Source organism: Triturus cristatus, chromosome 4_1 (assembly GCF_964204655.1).
Source record: "Triturus cristatus chromosome 4_1, aTriCri1.1, whole genome shotgun sequence".
NCBI classification, from domain to species: Eukaryota; Metazoa; Chordata; class Amphibia; order Caudata; family Salamandridae; genus Triturus; species Triturus cristatus.
Window position 1 is genome coordinate 844,545,504 of NC_140585.1, and position 16,654 is coordinate 844,562,157.

Here is a 16,654-nt window from a genome sequence, read left to right on the forward strand (position 1 = left end):
GGACCGAGAAGCGTCTTCCACCCGAGCGGGCTTTCTTGAATCTGGGCATGATGATAAGGGACTCCTTGTCCGATCGAAGGGATCTTGGGGCTTTGTAAGATTTTATGAATTTTCTAAGAATCGGAGGGCCTTGATTCTGCAGTAACTTATGCGCCATGCATAAGACTTTGAAAATCACTCGTTCCCTCACTGGGAGCCAGTGAAGGAGCTTCAGAGCAGGTTTGGCTGAAGCTCTGGCCGGGGTGTTAGTGAGGATCCGGGCCGCCGCATTTTGGATTTTCTGAAGTTTATTTAGGGTTGCTTCAGGTGCGCCCAGGTAGATTGCGTTACTATAGTCGAGCCTGGAAAGTATGAGGCCTTGGATAAGAAGTCTTTGCGATGTGGGTGGAAGTAGGAGCAGGATCTTTCTCATAGATTTCAGTAGTACGAAGCAGGTACCGGCTACTTTTTTGGCCTGCGTGGTGAATGAGAGATCGGCTTCGATCCATACTCCCAGGCTTTTTACTTCCTGTTTTGGGTCTGGGGGGGGACCCAGACAGGGTGGCCAGATGTTCAAGGGAAAAGTGAGACCTTTCGGACCCAGAAGAAGGATGTCCGTCTTTGATCCATTCAGCTTTAAAGCCGAGTTGTTCATCCACCCTTGTATCTGCGTCAAGCAGTTGAATAAGTCCGCAGGTTGTTGACTGGGGTGGGATAGGGAGACGATTAATTGTGTGTCGTCCGCATAGCTGACGATGCTCACTCCGAACGGGGTGACAACCTCCTCCAATGGGGCCATGTATATGTTAAACAATGTGGGGCTCAGGGAGGAGCCCTGAGGCACCCCACATTGGAGGGGTGTTTCGGAGGAGCAGGTGTTATTCTCCCAGATCTGAAAGGAACGTTGGGCCAGAAAGGAGGAAAGCCAGGATAGAGCAGTACCTTCTACTCCTACCTTCTTGAGCCGTTTGATCAGGAGTTGGTGGTTGACGGTGTCGAAGGCCGCGCTCAGGTCGAGGAGGATCACTGCCACTGAACCTCCTTCGTCTAAGAGTGCTCTGGCCTCCTCCACCGCCGCCAGGAGGGCGATGTCAGTGCCCTGTCCTGGGCGAAAACCTGTCTGCGAGTTTTTTAGCAGATTATTAGATTCAAGAAACTGGGAAAGTTTCTTGTTCACCAGTTTCTCGGCGATCTTGCTGGTCCCAGGGAGGAGGGATATTGGTCTATAATTAGCCAATTCCGCTGGATCCAAGGAGGGTTTCTTTAAAAGCGCTTTAACAACTGCCGCTTTCCAACTAAGGGGGACGATTCCCTGTTGAAAAGACGCGTTAATCAGATGGGTGAGGGGGGGGGATAATGATGGGAGCTACTTCCTTGAGGATCCGTAGCGGTGCGGGGTCCCTAGGAGATCCGCTTTTGATAGTTTTTAGCGTGTTCTCGACTTCTTCGATGGTTGTTTGCCCCCAGGAAGTTAGGTTAGGGGAGATCGGAGTGTCGAGGGGGTCGCCAATGTCGCTCGGAATGGAGGGAGGGATGGAATTAAGGATTTTTTGAATTTTTTCTTGGAAAAAGCTGGCTAGCTGATGGCATTTTTCCTGGTCCGCTTTGGGGTCTGGGGGGTTTCTCGGGACGGGATCGGGAACATTGAGAAGTTCTTTCAGGATGGTATAGGTTTCTTTACTAGAGCAGGTGGCTTTTTCAATTCTTTCCTGAAAGAATAGACTTTTTGTCTTACCAATAAAAGATTTGTATACTAATAAGGAGGTGCGATAGGCATCCTTATTAGTGTTGGATTTCTCCATCCTCCAGGAACGTTCAGCTCTTTTACAGTCCTGCCGAAGCGACTTGAGCTCTGGAGTATACCACGGGGCCGGAGGTATTCGTTTGGTGTGTCTGAGGGTGGTGGTTTTAGGAAGGAGTGTATCCAACGAGGATGTGATCCAGGAGCTAAACTGTTTATCGGCCGTAATGGCATCAGGGGAAAGCGATGGAATGGAATTAGAGAGAACGGAGAACCATTCAGATGGTACGAGTTTGTGCCAACGTCTGTCGGTGACTTTGATTTTCGCGGACTGGGTGGTAACAGTAGGAGATTCCCAGGAGATGGGGATTAAAAAATGATCGGTCCAAGGCAGTGACAAAGAAGGACTCGTGGTAATATTGGCGTCATTAGTAAGGACGGGATCTAAGAGGTGTCCCTTGACGTGGGTGGGCTCGTTATTCACCAATCGAATGTTGAGTGACAGAAGGTCCACTAGAAGGTCAGAGGCAGACCGGTCAGCGGGATCAGTAAAATGGAGGTTAAGATCACCTACAATAAGAAAGTTGGAAACAGAGGCGGCCAATTGAGAGGTCGTTTCGGTGACTGCGTTAAGGAATTTCCCAAGGGTACCCGGGGGCCGGTAGATAAGCAGTCCCGAAAGGGAGTGCGTCGGGGAGGTTTGGAGGGAAAAGTGGCAGCTTTCAGCGTCTTCAATATTGGCGTCATTGATTCTACAGCTGAGGTGATCGCGGTAGATTATAGCCAACCCGCCTCCTCTTCCTCTGGGTCTATGGCGGGTTTGGATGAGGTAGCCTGGGGGAAGGGCGGTGACAATATCCGCATCATTGCTGTCAGAAAGCCAGGTTTCTGTTAAAAACAATGTGTCTAAGCCTTGATCTTGGATCAGCCCATTGATTTCGAGTGCGTGCTTGGGGAGGGAGCGACAGTTGAGAAGACCGAGCTGTAGCCTGGAATTGGCTGGGGTCTGAGTGGCTGTATAGCAGCGCATGCAGCTTGTAAAGGGTTTACCTGCTTCGTGAGTGTAGCGACAACCTTGGTTTTTTTCAGGTCGGAGGTCCCGAAGCATGTCTGCTGAATACATCAGGCGACTGGGGGATGGATCTGGCAGCATCCCTGGGCCTGGGTCAGTCCAGGCCCGGACGGGCCCAGACGGGCTTGCCTTCGGCGCTCAAACGGCGCTCCTGCTGCACTTGTCCGCTGCGCTTGCGTGGGAGGCACATTTGGCGCTTTTGCCCAGAAAAGAGCTCAGGTGAGAATAGAATAGAAAATAGAAGTTTTAAAATATGTAAACACAAAAATCAACAATTCTTTTAAAATAGCGAATATCTCCTCCGGCTTCCGCCTCAGAGGTTAGGGTTCCACTGGTCGCGCTAGTGATCAGCGCTGTTTTTATAGGCGGGGGGTGTGGGCGTGGCCTGTCAGGTGGGCGTGGCCTCGCGTCTGCTGCGATGGCAGCCGCGAACAACAATGTGCCAAAACAGCGCTAGTTCCGCTGAAATGTGTTGAGCCTGCTTGGCGCTTTTGCCCAGAAAAGAGCTCAGGTGAGAATAGAATCGAAAATAGAAGTTTTAAAATATGTAAACACAAAAATCAACAATTCTTTTAAAATAGCGAATATCTCCTCCGGCTTCCGCCTCAGAGGTTAGGGTTCCACTGGTCGCGCTAGTGATCAGCGCTGTTTTTATAGGTGGGGGGTGTGGGCGTGGCCTGTCAGGTGGGCGTGGCCTCGCGTCTGCTGCGATGGCGGCCGCGAACAACAATGTGCCAAAACAGCGCTAGTTCCGCTGAAATGTGTTGAGCCTGCTTGGCGCTTTTGCCCAGAAAAAAGCTCAGGTGAGAATAGAATAAAAAATAGAAGTTTTAAAATATGTAAACACAAAAATCAACAATTCTTTTAAAATAGCGAATATCTCCTCCGGCTTCCGCCTCAAAGGTTAGGGTTCCATTGCCTTCAATTCTTCAACTAATTGGTCCATCGACCAAGTAGATGAGAAATTGAATATTAAGTTTGTTGTGTAAACTGTAGACTGTCTAAATATTGATCAGCAGAGTAAAGATTTCGAAAGGAATTTGCAAACTTGACACCACTGCAAGAGGGATTTGAGTGTATGTGTATGGGCCAAAATAAGTGAAGTATTTGAATGATTCATCCCTGTCCAAAATATGGAGTCTGCGCTGGATCACCACAATATGTTGCGGGATATCTCTTTGCTCCCTCTTCGGGCGGTCACCATGGTACCTCTGTTGGTTATAACTGTCCTGGTGCATGGCTCGTGGGTGGTTTGAAACTTGCCACCGGGTCGGCGGTCCTTGAGGACTACAGTCGACCCCGGCAGGAGGAATCTTGACGTGGCATGGCACCGGGTGCTGGATTGTTTGTTCCATCACTCCTGTCGTGCTTGGGTGGCTTGGATGTTGTAGGGTGGATGCCTCCAACCAGGACACATGGGTATCAGGTCTCTCCGTGGTCCTTTGAACTTAGGGACCAGGACGTTTAGAGCGTCGTGCAGTGAGGGGTGCTCCGGTATTCACGGAGGAATGAGTTGAGGCGGAGCTCAGGGTCCGCTTGCTCAGCGGTGGCAATGCGCAGCATTTTGTTCAGTGTCCTCATTAACCTTTCCACATCCCTGTTGGCTTAGGGCCACTGAGGGGTGATGCGCCAGGGGTGAATCCCCCGCTAGTTGAGGAATTCGGCAAACTCATCTCCGGTGGACCATTATCGCTCCAAATTACAGCAGCGAAACCAAACGTCGCAAACACCTTCTCCAGGATGGGAGCTATGTGAGTAAAGGCAGTTGAGGGGATCGTCTCCACTAACGGATATTTGGAGTAGGCATCCACCAGGACAAGCATGACTTTCCACCTGGGGAAACTCCCAAAGTCCATTACTTAGTTATGTCCACAGGTTGGTGCAGGCCTCTTCAGTGATCACCCGGCATGAACGCACTGGTATGCTGGCCATCTGGAAGGCGCGACATTGGCGTACCAAGTCCTCGACCTTTGTTTCGAGCTTGGGGAACCATAAGGTATCTTGGTGGTGCCCTGGTGGCCTCCATGAGCTATCTGGGTTACTTGTTGTCTTAGTGTGTGGGGGATCACAAGGCGAGAGCCTCGCAGGATTCCGTCTTGAGCAGCGCTCAGCTCGCTCCACACCCTCCACATCTGGTTAGTTCCTCTCTATCTTCTGACACCCACGCATTCCCTTCCCCGACCACTTTTGGACGGCCTGGATCGTCCTGGCGTATATCGACTCCTGCTCTGCTGCCCTCTTGATGTCTTTAATCGTCATCACCTGGGGGCATGCCTCGACCGAGATCATGTGGATATATTGCTCTGACCCTTATGTGTTGTCCGATTCTTCCACTGGTGTTGGGTGTCGGGGCAAGAAGTCGGCTGGGTTTTTAGATCCAGGTCAAAAAATTACTTCCATCTGATAGGGCTGTAGCTGGATAGCCCATCGCTCGATCCGCGGTGGCGGGTGAGAAGCAGAGCCTCTGATGTCGAGAGTCATGGCCAAAATCAAAATAAAACTCACCAAGTAGTGTGGGCCGTGTGTCAGAGCAGAACAAAGAGGAGTCCCTGGCCTCGCCATCATTGGAGAGAGTGGAAGGACTTATCTTGGTCCGCACTGATTAGGGGGCTAGCGCTCCAGTCTTTTACCTTGGAGCACGAGTCAGTAAAACAGTGTGAAGCGCGTGCACACCCTCCCAACGGCGCACTTTACTGACGTCAGTCAGAGAATAGTGGCATATTACAGATTCTGCATACCGGAGTTTTTAGTGTAGTGTAGTTAAGTTTTAGTTTTCCTTGCCGCGCATGCCCATCGGACATCGGAAGAGATAGTGTTCTCGTCTCGCTATGGGTATTCTGTGAGGAGAACGAAAATTAGAAGAGGATTTTCTTGGTGCATAATCTTGAATCAGAGTGCAACATCAGCTGAGGACCGTTTCCTACCTGTTATTTTCAGTAACTTCAGTTCCTGGACACGCAAGCACCATTTTGAGAAAATCTCTAAAGAAAGAAAAAGATATTCGTTTTCTGGAATGCTAAATCACAAACTAAAGATATCTAATGTTTCAAAAATATTCTCACTAGCTCTTCTTGGGTAGAATATAAGAGAATATTAGAGAAGTGGTTCTTAAGAAAGAAAAAGATGTATAGAAAAAACATACATATATATATATATATATATACACATCTATACATTTAAATGAAAACCGAAAACAGAGAATTAGAAAAGAGGATTGCATTTGAAAATATAAGTTTTAGAAGAGGAGCAATAGCCAGTCATTTTCAGGGTATGTTTATGTTAAGAGAAGAAGAATTTAAAAGGCAATAGAAGTTAAGGTTTTTGTAGAAAGAAGTAATGTTTTTATTTGTTTTACAGTGGCAACATAGAAAATGCAGAAGCTATAGAAATAGCAGTAAAAGTTAAGAACACTTTGTAAGAAGAAGACAAGGCTGTCTCTTCTATTATCCCCATTCCCCCTCGGAAATTTCTTCACTCTCCCCTTAGAGCTATTGGGGGAGTGTAGGGAACTTCAGAGGGGCATTGGTCTAGTGCTTCATTCTAAGAAGGTTGGGAACTTCTAAGATAGACTCCTGACATCTGAAGAGGGGAACCAGCAGCTGATGGTCCATCACGAAGGTGAAGGGTTGGCCACTCAGGTACAGGTGGAAGTGGTTGCATGCCCACTTGATGGCGAGCACCTCTCGCTCAATTTCGCATACCTGGCTTCGGTAGGAGTCAGGGATTTGCTGGCAAATGAGAGGGCTGTTCACGCCTCTGCTTCTGCTCTTAGGACAGTACTGCTCCTAACCCCACCGGGCTGGTGTCCACCAATAGCTCAGTGCGTTTCTCAGGGTCGAAGGGTGCCCTTAATGCTGTGAAATGCCTCTTCCTCGCGCATTTCCCAGGTCCACTTGGCATCGGCCTTCGTGAGAGCTCATAGCGTCTCGGCACGGGTCGCAAAGTCAGGGATGAACCTCCCGCAGTTTGGTGGCCATACCGAGGAAACTTCTTACTTCTAAAGGCATGCTGGGGGCAGGCGCGCTTCGGATTGACTGTGACTTCCGTGGGTCCACCTGGATGCCTTCCTGATTATAGATGTACCAAAAGAACTCCAGAGAGGGTTGGAAGAACAGGCATTTTTCCCGGTGCAGCATCACGCCGTGCTCACTGACGCGCCGTAGAGTAATTTTCAGGTGTCTGTGATGGTCGGCTGCGGTGGTGGAGTGGATCAGAATATCGTTGCTGACCTTAAGTACTCTGGGTAGGCCAAAGAGCAGTTTACGGATTATATTCTGGAATACCTCGGCCGCCGAGGATATTCCGAAATGTAACCGTTTGTATCGCTGCAGCACCGGGTGCGCGCTGAACATTGTGATGTATCGACTCTCTTCCGCCCAGGGCAGCTGGTCATACCCGGCATTCAGATCTAACTTGGGAAAACCAGCGAGACCCGTTGACGTCAGCAATTATGTGGTCCATTGTGGACGTGATGTGACGCTCACGCTTGAAGGCACGGTTGGGGAGCCTCATATTGATGCACAGCCATATTGCTCCCGGTTGTTTAGGCTTCTCTGCGATAACCATCGGAGACACCCACAGTGTTGGGCCCAAAATGTTCTCAATTATTCCTTGCTGTTCTAGCTTTTTGAGTTCTTTTTCCATGAGGGTCTCATGTGGAAAGGGATCCGCCTGTGTCGCAACGCCACACGGGTGGCCGTCTTCTCAATGTGAAGCCTGATGGGGGCACATTTGAGGCGCCCTAGCCCCTGGAAGAGTTTGGGAAACTGGTCCAATACCTCATCTACCTGTTGTGTTCGGACGCTCCTGGCGAAGGACACCAGCCCTAGGTCCTCTGCAGTGTGGCTGCCAATTAGGGTGTCTGACTCTCTGTCTAAGACGTGGATCGTTGTCGTCACCTCCTGCCCTTCAGACCTCACGGGTACTGACATTTTTCCCTTCAGCGGCAGCGGAGACTGGCCCCCGTAAGCAAATATCTTGGTCCGGGATGGCGTCAGGGGTGACCTGGGCTAGATGCGGGGATACTGCTGGAGACCCATCACATTTACTGAAGCTCTGATGTCAAGGATTGCCTTGACTTCGGATCCGGCGATCCCGACTACGCAGGCCGGCTGGGGTCTTCTGCGGCCCTTGAGTTCCTGTGTGAACGAAATGAGGTAGGTCTCCTCTTTATCTTTGTCAGTGGACGAGTCTTCCGGTACCTGGTACCGTTGACTGGCCCCTTGTGGCTCTTCCCGTTGCAGTGGGCTTGTGATGGACAGTTGTCTCACAGCTCTTGAGGGTGGTTTTTGTACTCTGGTGTCTCTCCCTCGGTTTCTCTTTCTGCAGACCGCCGCAAAATGGTTGTGGATCCCACAGTTGGTACAGGTCTTTGCAGGGTGTGTCTCACTCCCACAGTATCCGCACTGCGCCTTGGACATGTCGGGCTTTGGTTTCCGGAATGTGTTGTTCTGCATCTTCGTGTGGAGGGCATCGGCTTGCTCTACCTTGACGCTCGCTGGTCTTCCTTGGGCTTTTTTGAGGGCTTGGTGCATCTCAGGAGCTCGAGCTGCTGATAGGTCATGAGTCCGTGCCAGTATTAGTATATTCTCTAGGCTGATCTCCGGCTGGTGTAAAATGAGACCTCGGAGTGTCTTGTCTCGGCACCCTTGGATGATTTGGGCCCTGATCTCCTTCGGCTGGTCGGCTGCCGTGCAAGTGCTGGCTTGCTTGCGCAGCCGGGCATAGAATGCGTCGATGGACTTCCTTTCCCGTTGGCGCACCTGGCGCAGCTTGAACCTCTCAATGTCAGGGTTGAGTTAGGGGTCGAAATGAGCGTTGAGCGCTGCCACCACAGCGTTGTAATCCGTGGCGATGCCCATGTTGGCAGGTGGTTGAATAACTTGAGGATTTAATCCCCGGCGTAATGGAGGAGTAGTGACCTTCTCATGGCTCCGTTGGTCTCCCTTGTAGCGACGAAGTAGTTGTTTAGCCTCTCGATCCAAATCTTCCACCGTGGGGACGCTGTCGCTGGGTCTTCTAATTCACTGAATGGCAGAAGTACCCGGGTGAGGGCATGTTGCACTGGGGCTCTCTGCTGGGGTCGGGCCTGGTCTTCATCTGCCATGTTGCGATGTCTGTGTCACTTATTTGTCAGTATTGAAGTCTATGGGTTGCTGTTTTGCCTTCTCCTTCTCTGTGTCGTCTCTGCTTGCTGTTTTTTTCCTTCCTTTTTTTTCCTTGTGGGGGGAGCTTTCTTAACTTGATTTATTATATATATATATATATATATTTATTTTTTCTTGCTCTTTTGTCTTTCCTTTCTTCTCTTCTTTCCTCCCTTGCTCTGTAGAGGCCTTTCCTCTTCCTGCTCTTGTTACCCTCAAAGGGCTTTGGGCCTCATCCAGCCCCCTGCTGGTCGTCTCGAGGGTAGCACAGCTGCACGCGTGTGCCTCGCCTGGGAGCTCAGGAGGGAGGGCTCACTCAGCCGGGTAGGCGCTGCTCAACTGGAGCAGCTTAGAATTTTGGCGAGGCGGGTGCACTCACCGCTTCCGTGCTCTGTTCAATTGTGGCTCCTTCAGTCATGCGCTTCACTGCGGGCCTCCCAGCGCAGTCCGCAGCGTCAGTGGCGGTGCCGGCTGTAGCGCGGAACCAGGGGCAGGTCCGGTCCCTTTGTCGCCAGTGTGACACTGTGACCTATTGATAGGCCGCAAAGGCAACGGGGTCGTGTACTGGGCTGGGAAATGATGAGGCATACGCTGTGGCTCGGTGTTCAGGAGATGAACCTTGTGTGGTTCCTCCCTGTTTATTAATCCCCGCAGGCCACGCCTGGCCTACGGATGACGTGAGATCCACATCTGGCTAACACGCTGGGGAACAAGATTGCTGACCCACTACATTGGGCACGGTATGGGAGAAACGGGAGAAAAGGAGTATGAGTACTAGCCAATGACAGCCGCATGCCTATATGTGCATAATGATTGCCTCCCTCTTCAGGCATGCAGCCGCTATTGGCTAGTCCTCTGATAAAAACAAAAGTTGGCGGCCACTATAGTTATAAGCAAAACAAATAAAACAAGCATTGGCATTGCCAATAGGTCTCGCCTTTGGGACTTTATAAGTGTTTAGCCATGCAACACTTGATGTTGTTGCACCAAAGATATTGTGCTGGATAACTAAACACTTATAAGGTCCCAAAGGCGAGACCTATTGGCTATGCCAATGCTTATTAACCATAATAAGGACTCACAACACAGAAGCTCAGTGGGTTCCTCATCTTCAGGTCATTCACCGTTTCAATGCTGCTACGACACCTTATGTTCAAGGTAAAACTCTTCGTAGAGCTGCTGGTTCCAACTTGACCTTTGATTATGATGGCGTTTTCTTATCCTTGTAGAGCCACCCTCAGCTGGTCCCTGGGCGGCACTGATACGAAAACCCTCCCACCTCTCGTGCACCCCTCCCAAACTCTCCCTCTGGTGAGACAACTAGCCAACTGTTTTTTAAAATGTTTTGTAAAGTGTGATGTTGGCACCTGTACAGGTTAAGAGGCTTTGCTCATGTGGTGCCAGTTGCTTTACTTGTGCAATACTGTACATAGCTACTCACACCCCTTTTTATTTTTTCACAAAGTATTTTAAGCAAGTCGAGTCTCCTGATATGCAGCCTGCAGAGCAGGAATGGCTTGGAAACCTCAGCACTGGGCAAGTGCTTAGAGGGGCTGGGAGAGTGCTTAGAGGGGCTGGGCGAGTTTCTCAGAGGGGCCGGGCGAGTTTCTCAGAGGGGGCTGGGCAAGTGCTTAGAGGGTCTGGGCGAGTGCTTAGAGGGGCTGGTCGTGTGCTTAGAGGGGCTGGGCGAGTGCTTAGAGGGGCTGGGCGAGTGCTTAGAGGGGTTGTGCGAGTGCTTAATGATCCATTGGTTGGTCTCACTTATTATGGTGCACAGAATGGATTGAATGGATCCTTTTTAAGTGATACCCTCCCGGCAGACATGAAATGTGTTTTTATGTTTGAGTTTGCAATTAAGCACTGGCAGGGATCCTAGGAAATAATAACAAAAGAAAATATATACCGAAGAAAGTAAACTGCAGCATTTTATGGGTTGTTAAGATGGGCAAGGGGAGGAGAGAGTGGGAGGGGAGTGAGGAAGAGGGGAGGGGTGGGGAGCCAGTGAAGGGGAGATAGATGGGAAAGAGAGATAAGAAATTGTGCTAAACAAGAATGTGGCGAAATTGCATTAGCTCCATAAATGAAATGCAATGCAATGCAGCTGTCATGCAAGAGCGCACTTTGGGGCAGGGCTGATTTCCAGGGGTCGTTTATAAAAGGTGTTGTGGCTTGTGACATCAGACTGAGGGGGGAGAACATAGGACATTAGGGCACGATTATAGGCGATGGCATGTGAGAATCGACATCAGGCAAAGTTCTCAGTCGGATCGTTTCCAAGGGGTGCCAAGTGAGAAACATTAGACACAGCTATCAAAGTGGGACATGTTGAGCTATCCCTTATTAGAACTACTCTGTAAACAAGGAGCTGATCGCTGATGCAAGTGTGCGCTGTCATAGGCGCTAGTTTACAAGAACTCTGTTAAGTGTGGAACATTCTGTGCAGCTTATTAAGTACAGGTGGCAGAGCCACGAAAAGCTCGAGGCAAAGCTTCCAATGGCTTCTGCCAGCAAACCCTCGCTCCATCCTCAAGCACCAACAACTGAAGACGACATCAATCTCCCGGATCCGTCGAAATGCCCCCCACCCCTTTACCATTGATTGTTAAGACATTCCAGCACACACATGACAATACCTGCCCTGAAATGTAACAATTATAAGAAAGGGTTTCGCGATAACCCGACGTTAATCCACCCGTTCCTGCAGGACGCCCTGCAGACATAGGAGGCAGCTACCTTCCTCGCTGTGGCTGAAATAATTTCTGAAAGAGTACAAACATCTGCCACCAAGGTTCCCGTAGCCACACAGGCCACCCACTTTCACAGCAACAGCAAATTGCAGCCTCCTACCCCACACAGAGAAGGAGAAGGGTGTTGGAGCTGTGATCGAAGGGACGATAGGAAAGCTACTCTGTGATTGAATATGGGAGACAAGGGTTATGATGCTCTCTGTAATTGGCCAGTCGGTCACACCTTCAGGTTGGTGTGGTGTGGATATGTTGTAGAAAGTTTTGAGAGAGTTTTAGGCGGAGCGAAAAAAAGGTAACAGGGTAGAAAAAACCTCAAAGAGAGGTAGTTTATGAATAATAAAGACACTGCTTTTGTCAAGGGGTGGGGAAGAAACTGATACGATGGGGAGAGGATATGGGTAATGGCCAGAGCTGCCAACTCGGTAGCTGGGGAACGAGGGTCAAGTCTCTGCATCAACTTAACATTTTGTCGTTCTGGGCAATCACCTAATCTACTCGACCTTCTACAAACAAGAAAGAGAGAAAGCGAGAAACAAGAGTGCGAGCGAAAGAGAATCACGACCCGCGCTGTGCGCTGCATCAGTCTTGCGGGAGCGAGCAGCGGCCAAGTAGCACGCGCGCCGCTGCTCGCTCCAACAAGGTGGATGCCACCACAAGCACAAGTGTGCTTCAAAATGAGCAAACCGATGGCTAAAGGCCCTCCTAGAGCAACGCATGCACGCTGCCTAGGCGAGACCTAAAAAGGAGCGCAGCCGGGGACCATGCTGGCAACCTAAATAAATAAAGAAGCGCAGTCGTTATAGTTAAAGCAGACTGCCATTATTCATTAAAATATAAAAGCGGGCAGCGTGCTACATTGTATGAAAGCACGTCATGGGTGGAATAGGGGAAAATCATTAAAGAAAATAGTGTTCACAGACTAGATAAAGAAGACTGTAACAACACACGTAAAAAGTCCAGCCCTTTTGGGAGGTTACAAATGCAGACAAGGCGGTACCAAGGAGGAACTACTAAGCCTATTCATGAATTAAAAGCAACGATTTTGAAAGGACAGTAACAGGAACCAATTGGAAAGATGGGCGGAGCTTCAAGTCCTTACCTGAATGCATGCCTCGCAGAGCAGTGCATGCGCTGGCAAGGCTCGACCTAATAAAACTGCCACATCAGTGAATGTTTTTACATTTAAAAAAAGTTTACTCCAAGCCACATTTAGGTGCCCACAGTTTTTCTTTTTCTTTCTGTGGCACATTCTTGCAAGAAAAGCAAAAGAAGAAATTAACTATTGCACCAGCCTGCCAAGGCTGTCAATGTGTGTACTTTTATTGTTTTCACATACAAAATATTGCATGATAAATTACAATGGAAAGGTACTGAATGCTTGGGGTAGAAAGTAAACCCATGTTTGCAAGATGGAGAAGGTATCTTTAGTACAACAGCTATAGTGGAACAAGAGCATGTCATTTGGGGTGGGGAGCTTAGGGGTGGTGGTGAGCACTGCATCCCAACTATGGCTATTTTTACTACTCAATAGGATAGAGGAGGGACATTCAGTGGCGGTGCGTCCATTGTGGGCGTTGGGGCGTTGCCCCCCCGCCCGCGCCCGCACCTGCACCCGCACCGTAACTCCTATTGAAGTTCAGCCGCAGCCCGCAGCGGCTCCGAGGGAGAACTGACATTGACAATCATGACTGTCAGTCAGCATGAGTCAGACGTCGGACCGCCCACCTCCTTCAGAGTCTGAAGGGGGTGGGCGGTCTCCGGTCTGGCGTCATGTTGACTGACAGTCATGATTGTCAGGGGCAGGCAGCAGGCAAGCACAAGCACAAGTGCGCATGAGTGGGGATGGTGGCGAATTTTTGCACCGTGCCCAGTCATGCGCACTGGTGCCTGCTCAGGCTGGCGTATGCCCATTAGGAGAGCGAACCTCGGTCTCCTAATGGGCAGGCGGGCAAAGCGTAACATTGCCCTACGCCTGCTCTGATTGGCTTAGAAGGGTTTGAATTGCGACTTAGTTCCCAGCAGTGATGCGGCTGTTCCACTGTTGGCGCCAGAACGGACACGAGGCCGGCGGCGCAGACCTGGTCAGGTAGGATTGATTTGAATTATTTTAAAACTCCCTCCCCCGCGCGACACCCCCTCTTCTCCCCTCGTGAGCCGCGACTGCCGCGGTATCCCGCCAGAAAGGCGGTTACTCTGACTATAGTGCAGTCTCCCGCTGCAAATCAGCCGTGCTCCAGAGACTGGTCGTTTGTGGGGTCCACGGTGAATACACTGGTGCTGGTTGAGGCTGTTTGTTGCATTAACATATATATGCGTCATATGTGGTGGCTGTAGATGTTTCGAAAGTGAACTGACGTCCCTTGTGTGCGAGTGTTTGATATTTGGGTTCACAAAATGCAAATTGAAAAAAAAATGTCATGAAATCTGCGTGTCACGCGAAATACATGAATTTTGTGGTCTGCATAGATAAAATTTCAGCCGGATTTAAGAAGGCCCGGATGTCCCAAAATGCCCGCAGCCTCGCGTTCACGTAGGCGTGCCTCCCTCAAAACAGACCGACGCCTGGTAAGAAAAGGTGAACTCTCGCAGCGCTCACATAAATATCTTTGCTAATAGGAGGCTCCATCTGTTTACAGCGTTGTTGTGCCCCGTGTCCCCTGCAAGTGCGCATACTTTATCCAGTCTGTTTAATTTACCTCAAGGAGCCGTCCCTCGGTGGGTGCAGCCTCCCACAGGCGACAGCACTGTTTGCATTCTTAAGAGGCTCCATTTGCGCGAAGAGGTTTAAAATCAAAGTGCATGAGAAGAAACGTGTTCTTTAATGTAACTCAGCGCGCGCTGTACTTGTTAAATAAATAATTGATAGAAGGAAAGGCGTGGAGGGAAGGTTCAAGCTTGTACAGTACAGTATCGCTCTCAAGGGGAGTTGCGATGTATTTTGGGCGCCTCGCAGCAAGGAAGGGGTTGAACAGTTTTATGCCCTGTCGAAGCACAGGCATGATGTGGGTGAAGTGCTCAGTGGAGCGATGGTTGTTTGTCTCATCCACCAGAGCATCTAGATAGACCAAGCTAGATCTGCCAGAGTGTGGTGTCGGGCCGTCGGCATCCGGGCATGATCACTCAGGTTTGAAGAGGATGTATACATCTCAACTGGAAGGCTAGTTGAGTCAAACCCCAGAACCACACATTTTTGTCAGGCTGATTTACTTCCTTTTGGTCGAGAGCATAAACATCGTGTTGTGGGGAGCATCGCTCCCACCCCTGTGTCATCACTAGAGCATTGACAGTCTTCGAGCTCTGCTCGTCTGTGTTTAAAAATGTCAACCTTTACAGTCTGGCAACTTTTATTTATCGCATGTCCCCCTTTTTCTATTGCACCATAAGCAGCAGGAAAAGGTGGCTGCTGGGCAGATCCCGTGCAGTAGTTTGTTATTTAATGTCTACAGAAAGACGGGACACCACATCAGTTTTTTTCGGGAGGCAGAGAGCTCTTTTGGATATGGCTTAGCTGATGTATTTAGTGGAAAAGGAATCGACACTTCAGGAGGCACTGCATACTAGTGTGTCACTTCTGTTTAAACGTGTCATTCAAAGAGGCGTACGTACAAATATAGCATGTATCGTGCCCAGGATGGCCTCTGGCACACAAGGCAGGACTCTGGAGTATTAATCAAAGGCTGTGGCTACTGTGCTGCGTAGGGCATCACATTGTACACTACTATAGTTGTAGCCAAAAATTGCGTGCCTATTAAATATGATATTGAAAAAACAGACTAAACACGTGTTAAAGGTTTTAAATCTCTGCCTGAGTGTGAGCAGAAGAGTGCCTAGCGCAAGCCTTTGTATGAAAAACACACCACTCACACCTCGTCTTTGAGTCTCTCAATCTCTGCCGGCGTGTGCACAAGAGAGCACCTAGTGCAAGGATCCGTAACCAGTACTGTCCGTAACTCCCCTGAAACTCCCTTTATCGCACCCTAAGTCGCATGTTTACTACAACAGACATCGTACTGGTGGATTTGACATTTGTGAGTGATAAACCCAGCTAGCCCTGATTCTGTGACTTGTTCAGCCTGTGAATCTTTCTTTGAATGCCGCTGAGTCTGTGCCTCAACCCTCCCGAACCCTCCTTAAGTTGTTCAGAATTGCTCGCTACGCTCGCTTGCCATAGTGCAGTCCGGCAATCATTTTTCGCCTCACCACTTTCAAATGTCACCAGCCGCCACTGGGGACATTGCTTACACTGGGTCTACTGCAACTTGCTGTGTCACTAGTTTGCAGGAAACAACATCATTTATAGAGTTGAAGGTTCTCTCAGATGTCAAAACCTTAAATCTGGGTTCTCCAAGAGTAGCTTGGGAACTAATGGTAGCTCCTGTGAGTGCAGCCCAAACTAGTAAATGAAAGGCTTGATTTGGTTGATTTGGGTATGTTTCCAAAACTGAAAAGAAGGCATTTTAAAGTAAAATGTGTGTATTGTATAAACTGATAAACTAATGTTTGGATAAAAGCATGTTTTGAGGCTAACCGCTAAATGGCAATTCATGCTTCTGTGGGAAACTGGCTCTGAATATTGTATACCACTAGGTGGTTATCCGTGCACAGAGTCCAGAGATTCTCCAGAAGTGTACAGGGATCAATGTAGACCCAAAGTGCTCTATTAGTGGTAGCGTGGGTGAGCAGCCTTAGGCCTAACACAGAGGAGTGTAAGACATTTATTGCACACACTTTGACCAATAACTGACACACGACTCAAAAAAGAGATCCACACCAACTTTATAAAAAAATCTTTGTTTAAGTTTTATTTTAAGACCAAGATCTGCGCAAAACGTTATGTACATTTTTCATGAAAAATAATTTTGTCTTTCAAAAGTTGACACTTTGTGCATTTTTCCAACAGTTCAATGTTATCGCATGGAGGAAATCAACAATGCAGCTTCACAGGTAAGTAAGTACCCAACTTACAGTT